Source organism: Uloborus diversus, chromosome 8 (assembly GCF_026930045.1).
Source record: "Uloborus diversus isolate 005 chromosome 8, Udiv.v.3.1, whole genome shotgun sequence".
NCBI lineage: Eukaryota > Metazoa > Arthropoda > Arachnida > Araneae > Uloboridae > Uloborus > Uloborus diversus.
In genome coordinates this window covers 24,619,285-24,630,329 of record NC_072738.1, presented here as the reverse complement: position 1 = coordinate 24,630,329, position 11,045 = coordinate 24,619,285, and the positions used below count along the sequence as shown (strand labels likewise).

General features: G+C 32.4%; 1 protein-coding gene across 2 annotated transcripts in view; it reads left to right on the top strand.

Moving 5' to 3' along the window:
* Positions 1-3,803: 3,803 nt before the first annotated feature.
* Positions 3,804-11,045, top strand: part of LOC129227565 (uncharacterized) — a 117,864-nt gene continuing 110,622 nt past the window's right edge. For both annotated transcript variants that reach the window (XM_054862146.1, XM_054862147.1), the window contains exon 1: positions 3,804-4,066. The gene's annotated coding sequence lies outside the window, so the exon portion shown is untranslated. The remainder of the gene's footprint in view (positions 4,067-11,045) is intronic.

Below are 11,045 nucleotides of genomic sequence, written 5' to 3'. Positions count from 1 at the left end.
TAAAGGTTATACAGTACCCGCCACTAATAAAAATTACGGAATTATAAAATCAGATGCTTTTTAAAATCAAATCTGGAAGAACGTATCCATTGGAATATCAAAGCATGTTCTAATACCTTCAACAAGGACTGTCGCCAATTTGGCGAGTAGAACGGTTTCTCATAGTGTGGAGTACAGTCAACTCCCGATAATCCGCAGAGCGGATTATCCGCGAGTCAATTAACAATCAGGAGCATGTACTTTCGCAGTAAAAAACAAATATCAATAGCTGTTTTTTGTTCTGTTGTGCTATAATAAAAAAACATTTTTACTGTTTGAAGAAAGTATTCTGCATCAATACAGTTAAATTTTTGAGGAAGGACAATTTTTACCTGATTTTTCCCTCATTTTAGCCTTTTTGCGGTTTATCCGCAATTGTTATTATCCGCAGCAATAGTGCCACCCAATTTTGCGGATAATCGGGAGTTTACTGTACAGGGTGGCAAGTCAAGAACGGAGGGTCGGAGGGTCCCTCCGACGGACCATGGATCATGGCGATAACGCCATGATCCATGGAGAATATCGTCTTGTGACTGATTTGTTTGGAGAGCTAGAAATGTCCACGGCTCGGTTTTATATTCTAACGTTTATGTTTGTGTAGTATGTAGAATGTTCGTGTAGTGTTGCGAACGTAATAAATGCTTTGTCTTCTAAATGGTCATCATTTGGACCCCTACGACGATACAATCTTGAAACCATTCCTTAATAAAACCATTAATGCCGTTTTATAAAATCATTTTTGGACATCATACGTATAAAATTGATAAAGAAACACCAAGAAGAAAAGGATTCGGTCTCCGAAGATGTGGAAATCTCAGTGCCATATTTTCTCTCTTGAATAGATGTCGGTAAAGCGCTTGATGTTATCCGATATACTTAGAGCAAAAAGGAAAATATAATGTTGAAAGTTACACTGTAAAAACGATTCAGAAACGTTCCTGGAAAATAATGGGCAGCTGATGTGCATAATGTTTGCTAGTAACATATCTTGAAAAAGCCAGGAATGTTTCCGCTAAAATTCAGTAACCTTCCTAAAATTATCCTGGGAACCTTTTGAAATATTCAGAAATCTTCCCGTTTTAAGCCGGTCGCGTCTCTGGAATTTTAGAGTAAACTTTGGTAGGTATATAACTTGACTCCTTCCTGACTTGTCAAGAAAGTTCCAAAATCAGTATTGGAAACACGGTCAAAGCAAGACAGAATGGCATGAAAGTATCAAGAACTTCACTCTCTTTCCATTCTTCCAGAGCTACGCAATCCATGGACTATTTGCTCCCTTTGGGAGCTTGAGCAGTATGGACGGACCGTAACCAAGCTGAAGGCGATACTTTATAAATACGCTCAGTTAATCTTTAAACTTGAAGCTAAAATTATTTTTCATAACAGTGAGAAGTCTGAATTCGTGCAACTTGTAGCAATTCAGGAAACTTCTTGACAATGATACTTGATTTTCTCAGGAGATGGATGAAAACCATTGAAATCCCGAAATGTTACTGAGAATTAATCAGTAAGTGTAAAAAACATTTTGTAAACATTCAAACGATATTGAACTTTTACTCTCCAATTCTGTTAAAATATTGGCGTATTGTTCTTTTATTAAGACCCTTGTGCCAATAAAAAAAAGTACATCATGTTTAAATTGCTTGTACTGATTAATACGACTTGAATATTGTACATTGGCAATCAATTTGTTTTAAATCCACATTGCATTCTGACACATTCTCTCTGCTGCTTATCAGGAAAATACTGACTAAAACGTCGCTCAAATCATATATTCTATCGATTTTTCATGCTCCCAATGCAAACGATAATGAAAGAAAATGTAAGTTTCGCGGCGGAATCCTTCAATTATCTGCATAAAAACCCGGAGTTCTGCGGAACACAATTTAAGAAACAACAATTTTAACCTTCAGTTGATAAATCATATACGGGCCCGACGAGGGTCATGTGAGCCTTGTCAGAAACTAAAGGTCCGAGCCTTGGAGGGGGGGGGGGGCGACACTCATACAGTAAAAGAAAGAAAGAAAAGTAGGAAAAAAAGAAAGAAAGAAAAATAAAGGTAGAAAGAAAAAAAAAGGGGGGGGGGGGGAGACTCCGAATAAGAGAAAACGTAAAGATCAAGTAAAATTTACTCTTTTGGTATGAACTGTTATGGTACTTAAAATAGAGTTAAATGTTTTCTACTAAGCAGTTTTGATTTTTTCTTCTTTTCCCCCCTTTTTTCTTCTTTCCCCCCCCCCATTTCATTTTATTTTTCCCCGTTTTTTGTCTCATTTTCCCTCTTTTCTTTTCTTTTCTCTCTTTTTTTGGGGCTCAGAGGAACCCGGCGACATAACTGGCAAGGAGCCCGCATTGGCTCCCTGCGGTCCTGATCATATAAAATATTTGCTTCTCGAAGCTGAAATTTAAACGTTACTCTTTGCAAAAATTACATCCTCCAAGGCTTGGAACATCCCGATGGAGCCATTTTCGAAGAATGGCAATAATGGAGAAGATGGCATTGGACACAGAATGGCAATGTCACGGAGGGAAGTGAACTTTGCTCCGATGGTGCAAGGCTTTAAGACCTCAAAAATAATAACGAGGAAGTGGATCGGGCCAATTATTATTTCTTGTGGGAGAATGGCAACGAGTTGGTGAAGGTGGAACCTCGTTGCTGAAAATAAAAGTGAATTCTTTTCCTGGACATTGTTTACATTGAGTACGCTGAAGAGTCATTTTAAATTCTTCGCCTACCTTTTCAAAAATTTTCAGTAAAAGAAGTAATAATACCCACTAAGCAATAGGGTGGTTCAAAAATACATGTAAAAAAAAGTTTCTCCTAGACAACGGGACACCCCTCAATATTTTTAGACTTGTGGATACTAATATACTGGAAGAATTTAGAATATTATTCGGAAAAAAAGTTTTTCCTAGTTGTTTTCCTTAGTAATTGTCAAAGACAATTGGTTAATTTTTCAAAATCATTGAAGTTTTTGACAGATTTTTTAACTTCTAATTTTAAGAAATAGGATTGAGTTTCTGGTGAATTGCGACTGAAAAATTGGAGGCCCTTTTTTTTTGTACTTGGCATTTAACGAAATTAAAAAGAGTCTTGAACGAAATTAAAGAGGGTAACTTGAATATTAAGTATCAATCCCGAATAATCAAGTTACTTAATAGTTGTTAAGGGATCGTCTTCTTATTAAAATATGCATCAGCTTAGAGATTTTCTATGAGAACCTCCCTATTGTGAACGGATTTCGCCTGTTTAAAACTGCTCAAAAGCCAAATCTATTTCCCATTGTCTGATTTTGGAAAATTTTAGATTAATAAATAATATTTTTTCATGGTTCTTAATGTAATGTAGGTAGGCCCGGCATTTCGGATTTATTTCCGGGGGGGGGGGAGGGGTTCAAAGAATTTCTATAAAATTTTCTTCAAAAACAGCAAAAAATACCGTGTCTACTTTTGATAAGAATATTAATTTTTCAAAGCCGAGGGAGGGGACAATTGATCCCCCCCTCCCGCCAAAGTACGGCTTGTGTGTGTATATGTTTTCCGCCTTTTCTATCAGGTAAAAGAACAAAACTAAAACGATAAAAAGCAAAATGTATTATAAATATCCAATTACTCGCTTTTGATCTTTTGAGCGACTCAGTTTAATACATTGAAAAGTTGAGTTTTTCGAACATAGATGGCGCTACACAAAAAAGTTTTCATCCTCCGAACTTCATGCAAATTAACTGCTCTTCAGTTCCTTCTTCCGTCGAGTGTTTCGCCGGCCGCTCAAAATTGTTTTCTCCTTCGCGAAGTAGGAAGCTACAGGTGTTTGTTCTTTCCCAATTTTCCAGCCCATCAAGGAGAAAACAAACAATTCATCCCGGCTTTTATTGCTAATGAATAAAAACATTGATGAAAGGAAAACTTTTCTGTCAAGTAAAAGTTATATTGTGGTGTAGCTTTTCGAATGTTATTTACCTGACAATGTGCCTCTAATTTGGATATCAAACTATTTTGAGAAAAAAAGGACGAAGAAATTTATAAGGTCAGTCTGATTTTTAAACATTTTCATAGTTATTCTTCATTTTGACTAGCTTGAAATGCAAATGAATTTGAAAAATACACGATCTTGAGTACAAAATAATGCTTCTGAAATTTTTGAAAATTTCTTTTTTCTACAGAAAAATCAAAGACTTCAAAATTAAAAAATATATATGCATTGAACACATTCGTTTCTATATTATATCTAATCGCACCGTGCTAAACTAATGAATGAGAAAATTGGCACTTTTCAGGAGAGCCAAAACACTGAATCTATTTTCTTTCCACTTGACGCGTTTTGTTATTTTCAATTTTTATAGATAACTTTAAGAGTAAAAAAAACTATGGTTTGAAGTAGTAATAACCGGTTGCCTTTTTTGAGTACTACGGCAAACATCGAATTTAAAAAACGAGATTTTCCACATTTGTTAGTTTAGCATGGTGCCGACGATATACGCATAGAAGTGGTTTAATGAATAATTTGTACTCTTAAGTTATATAAAAACAAAGTATAAGCGCTTGCAATCATTGTTGTTGTTCGAAAATATTTCAAAGGATTTATTTTTGTTTAGTGTTCGTTTTGAGAAAGTGCATCAAAAAGAAAAATACTAACAATAAAGGAAAACAACTGTTGGCCTCGCTTAAACAAGTACTGTTGTTTAGCGTTTAATATTCAATTAACCAGTGCATTTGATTACATGGGGAAATATTCATTAGCTTACCAAACTGATAATTCTTGTGTAAAAATACTGAAAACGTAACTATAAATTAGTAGCTATTTAAAAGAAGTCATGAATGTTAGTGGTGAAATGTTCTTAAAACAAGCACAATAAACAACAAAGTAGAGTAATAACTTCAAATTTATATTATAGGTACAATGAAAATTTAAAAAATGGAAATAACTTTGAATTTTTGAAGCACGAACTCTTTGTTTTCGCACCACTTTCCTTATACAGTCGAATCCCGACTTACGCGAGGGATGCGTTCCAAGACCCCTCGCGCAGGGTTGGTAAAAAAAAAACCGGTTTCTTTCAAAAAAAATTCCCAAAAAAACGGTTTTTTTTTGGTTAAAACCAGGTTTTTTTTGTTTAAACCGGTTTTTTTTTTTTGGTTTAAATACTATTTGCGAGAAAAACAATTAATTTTCGGAAGGTAATTAAGGTTCTATGTAATTAACAGTTATTCAATAGTCACATTATACCTAATATTCTTGATTAATTAAAGAGATAAGAACAAAATCTTGTAACTAAATTAAATAATTAAAATAGCTTTCTGTGGGGAAATATTGATTGAAATGTTTGACTTGATTAACATATTAGTATGCATGTATATATAGACCCTTTATGATACGAAATACTTCAAGAAGTGGTTGTGATGCGGGTTAAGATAAAATAAAATGAAGATCCAAGAAAAAAACTTTATAAAACCAACATAATATGAATAATTATCGAATGAAGGTAAAAGTTATATTTTTAAGCATAACCTTTCAAAAGAACGATTTTCATATTTTTTCTTTCTGATCATACATAACGCTGATTTTTATATACACAATGTCGCAAATATTGAAGTAAAGCAAAATGTACAACAGTACATGATTGAACAGTCAAAAAATCGATTGCTTTTGTACTGAAAAAGTTTTTAAAAAAAGTGCTGCTCTATATTCGACTCTGTTCTTATTTTGGAAAGACTTGGAATAGATATCGACTATCGCTAAAACAAAGAACCAAATCAAAAATACAAAAATTGGTATAACATGGCTTAAATTACAGCTTATTTACTGGCATACATGTTGCATCCAGCATTGAAGTTTACAAAATATTAAATGCAAACTCTTTAAAACAAATAAATGTGTAGCAAATTCTATTTCAAGAAATTTTTTTTGCCAAAAACGTTATATCTTCTGCAACAGTGACTGAGTGGTGGAAAAGCCAGGAAAAAGAATTTGAAAAATGCAATGCAACCGTCTTTAAAAAGTCTTCAACATTACTAAAACCAGCTTCAGAATAGTGCAGTGCATATATTTTCGTCATTTAGATATCACTCATAACTCAAAAATTGATTAGGCTCTGGAAAAGCTTCAAAACTTGCTTTTTGCTCAAAGTACTAAATAACACAAAAATAATATTAATTTATAACGTAAAAGTTGCTATGTATTTATGCATATGTTATTGTGGTGTAAAGTTGATTTTATGTAATTGTAAAAAGATTTATTTATACACATATTTCTGAAATGAGTTGAATACATTACATATACAGGGTGTCCGAAAAGTCCTCGACACATAACAATGGTATTTTAGGTTAAATGTGTCAAGGACTTTTCGGACATCCTGTATATTTATTTATAAATGTAATTTTACAATTTTTGTTTGTAACAGATTAAAAATATTTTGCTTTAAACGAAAAGAACCGTTGTTTTCTCCAACAGTCTTTAGAAAAAAATTCATTTAGTTGAAAGCCTTGAACAAAAAGACTAGCTTTGAAGCTTTTTCCAATTCTAATTTGTTTCTTATTCAGTATGTGTGGGGAAATCAATGTAAACCTGTAAAATGGATTTTTTTTTGGCTTTTTTTTAAAAAAAACCATTTTTTAAAAAAACCGCAAGGTTTTTTAAAAAAAAACCAATTGGTTTAAACCATGATTTAAACCAACGTGGTTTAAACCAAACAACCCTGCCCTCGCGTAAGTCGAAATTTCGCGTTGTGGCAAAGGGTGTGTGTAAAACCTTTTACAAATATATCCAATTATTTTAAACACTAGTAAACACCACCTAAAACTAATGAAATCCTTTCTCAACTATACATTACAGTTTCTTACATAAAAAACTGAATTTTTCTGTGTATTTAAAAAAAAACCGTTTTATTCAACCCAAAATACTGCTACGATGTACAAAATCCATGATCAATGGGGGAAAAAAGATATAAAATAAAACAGTACGGTGTACGTACTGTATGTAGTAAGAAAAACAAATGCACTATAGTTTTAATGTAAAATAGATCCAGTAATGATATTTGTAACTTAATCAAGTGAAGAAGATGATGATTTACGCTGCGTGATCAAACCGTTATTCTTATATAATTTTTAAATAAACAATACAATTGCCTCACTATTTTTTTTTTTTTTATAACGTTTCCATCTATGGTAAAGCCCCTCTTCCTGGTTTCTTGAATTCACAATACAAGAGCAGTTTTCATTTTCATAATTTTTGCATTTTCCTTAGATTTTCACAAACTTGAGATGAAACGGCACTCTTAGATGTCATTGTATTTCATCAACATTCACATTTAGAATGAAATAAATAAATTTAAAATGAGGAGTATTTGTAAAAGCGATGTTCAGACTAGTACGATGTTGGAACTTCCGCTCTCAGTGATGCTAAAGGGATGAAGGCCCATTCACGAAAATGTTTTTAGCAGAAAATAACAAAGCCGATACTTACACACTGCAATTCCCTTCCGGGAATTTTCGTGTTGCGGGCGAGGAATTCGCGTTAGATCTAAAATTCTTTACTTGGGGAAAAAATCGCGTTATAGCTATGTCGCGTAAATCGGATCGCGTTGTAGCGAGAGTCGACTGTACTACTTTTTGAAGATCTCCAAAAGGGTTTGCTTGCTCTAAGTGTTTTGAAAACAGTTTTGTACCTCATCCTTTTCTCTTTTTTTTTTCTTCTCTCCAAACTATAAAGAGCATTCAACATCAAACCCTTTTTTCATTTCCCGTTTTAAAACATGTACATGTTACTTTTAAAATGCTGAAAAAAACAATTCGTTCCACAATAAGTTTGAATTTCATGCCCACCAAAAATTAATCAAAATGTAACCAAAGCAAATTTAATTTAAGTAATAAAACTAACATTAATAAAATAAATTATTGCGTTGTATTGCAAAAATTGCAGTTTATAAAATTATTATTATGCATCAAATAGAAATGCTGCGTAAAAAAGAACAATGAATACAACTTCCGCTCTCAAGTTTTGTATTGAATACTTTGAGCCGCTTCTATATTCTTTTTGTGAATGGGTCCAGATAGTTTTTAGGGTTCACTTTTTTTTTCTGTATAGGATGTTGTATTGGACATCACGCATAGTCAACTCACCTTTTTATTCCTTCAGTGGGTCGTTAAAATGAGTTTCAAGCACGCTTGAAAACTAAACCTTGGGAGTTCCGCGTTCGGCTGACCACTTTGCCGGAACATCTGCCTTGCACCCCAGAACCCTCAGTCGCGAAAGCTGAGATGGGCACAGTAAGCCTTAGTCCCCATGGCTGTTGCGTAGCTGAGTTATTATTATTATTATTATTATTATTTTATAGGATGTTACCAATTCTGAATGGAATTGAAATCAGAGCTCACACTGAAAGATGTGTAAAATTCAAACGGTATTGGCGAATCGTTGATATTTTTACCATAAAACCGCTGAACGAAAAAGAAGCGTCAAAACTGGTGAAATAAACAAGACAGCAGTTAAAAAAATAAATAAATAAAGTATTAATAATAATTAAAATGAATTAAATTGAATAAAAATAACCAAAGAATAAATGAACAAAAAAATCTCAGAAAACCTTTTTTTTTCACTTTTGTTTTTCAGTGAAGTAATGATGAGAAGATAACTACGCAAAATTGGAGAGAAAATTCTTTTTTTTCCCTTCTTTCTAGAAAACAAAGGATTTCATGAATAAAAAATTAATGAAATTATCTACTTTTAATGCTGAAAAAATGACTTATCGATTAAACAGCAGTAAGTTCAAATCAATTTATACTTCAGAAAAAAAAAAGAAAAAGAAAAGAAAGATGGGAAAAAAAAATTAAATAAATAAAGTGCTGCAAACAATTCTACTTTCGAAACAAACGAACCTTGATTTTTTTTTTTTTTTTTAAATTTTGAATCCTTTTCTGTATAACTAATGTTTTTAATATTGCATTTCATAGACTTTTTAGGGTGAACGTTGTTATAATGTTTTTAACATTACAGCCCATAGTCCTTAAAAAGTGAACGTTGTTATAATGCTTTTAACATTAAAGTTTATAATCCTTAAAGGGTTTAAATGATGTTTTAATAGTTTTAGTATTATTGCTCACAGTCCTTAAATAGCTAACGTTGCTAAAAAGCTTTTAAAATTTTAGCTCATAGTCCTTTAAGGGCTCGCATTGTTATAATGTTTTCAATATCAGAACTCTTAGTACTTAAAAAAAAACTTTGTTATAATGTTTTTAACATAATAGTTCATAGTCCTTAAAGTGTTAACGTTACTATAATATTTTTAACATTATACTAGCTCATAGTCTTTAAAATGTTAATATTGCGTTAATGCTTTTTAACACAATAGCTCATAATCTTGAAAGTTTTAACGTCGCTTTAATATTTGTTGTTGTTATAAATTTATCAACATTACACCTCATAGCCTTTAAAGGGTTAACATTGTTATAATATTTTCCACATCATAACTCATGGTCCTAAGATGGTTAACGTTGTTATAATGTTTTCAACATTATAGCGCATGATCCTTAAAGGGTTAGCGTTGTTTTAATGTTTCTAACATTATAGCTCATGGTCAAGGCCCGATTAAGATATCAAGGGGCCATAGGCCAAATACTTTTTTGGGAGCCCCTGAATTCAAACTGTATAACTTTAGCCTTTGACTGAAACAACCTTAGCCGTAGAATAAATACTAAAGTAATTTCAGCCATTTGGTGGTCCCTAGGCCACGGCCTAGTTCACCTATTTAGTAATCAGGCCCTGCTCATGGTCCTTAGAGGGTTAACGTCGTTATAATGTTTTCAATATTATAGCGCATGGTCCTTAAAGGGTTAGCGTTGTTTTAATGTTTTTAACACTATAGCTCTTTGTTTTTAAAGGGTTAACTTTGTTATGATGTTTTTAATATTATAGTTCATAGTTCGAAGAAGTCAACGTTGTTTTAATGCTTTTAACATTAGATAACTTATGTTTCTTAAAAGGTTTACATTGCTGTAATGTTTTTAATGTTTCGCACAAAGGTAAACATTTTAATTGTAGACGTCTTTTTCTTCTTTACTTAAATGTCTTAGACAATATCATTTTTCCCAGTAGGGTTCATTAAAGATATCCAAAAATACCAAGTTCCTTTCGTCTTGCGAAGACGGTTAAGGTCTATTTTCGGTAATATGTGCCTCATTAAAAAAAACCTCCCGCTGTTCAATTTACTTAGTGAATTGCAATTTATGTTTAACAGATGCGCCTTGTAGCTAAGCTTCTTCCCATGTTCGTCTCCAGTTACTTTTGCTATTTCTTCTTTGTGGTCGGAAAGATCCTTTTTTACTTTCTTTGTCTTTATACTTATACGCACGTTTGTGATCTTTATTTTAAGCTTTCAGTCTTTTAGGGTCGATAACTTTAGATGATGCGAAAATAGTATTTCACATCGCTATGAAGTGTTACTTGGTTCAATCAATAGAAGCAGAAAATCTTCCTAAACTGATAGGATATTCTAGAAGACTATACGCGTTAGTTTAAGCTTTTCAGGTTCCGCAGATGATGTTTCATTTCAGATGCTGCAAAAATAGTATTTTGTAAATAGATAGCTACAGTATTCGATTGCATTCATTAAAATAGCAAGCCTTCCAAAATTATACTGTGTAGAAAAGTATAGAAGGTCATGATGATAATATTAGAATTTCTAAATTAAAAAAAAACTATTTGAAGTTTTGTTTTTGTTTGCAGATAATAATTATATATGTTCCGGATAAAAATTTAATCCTCGCAAAAAAAAAAAAAAAAAAAAGATCTTAATTGATCAGATTGAATTCCTAAAATAACACAAATTGAGAAATCTTATTTATAAAGGGATTGGAAATTTCCCCAAGAGAATACAATTTGCGGAAAACTGTTTCCTAAATGAATGATGAAAAAGGATCATTCTTCAAGATAACATTAACAAAAAAAAGTTTCGAAATTTAAAGCTTCATAGAGATGATGAAATTACGTTTTTAAATTGTTCTGTAGGGATTGG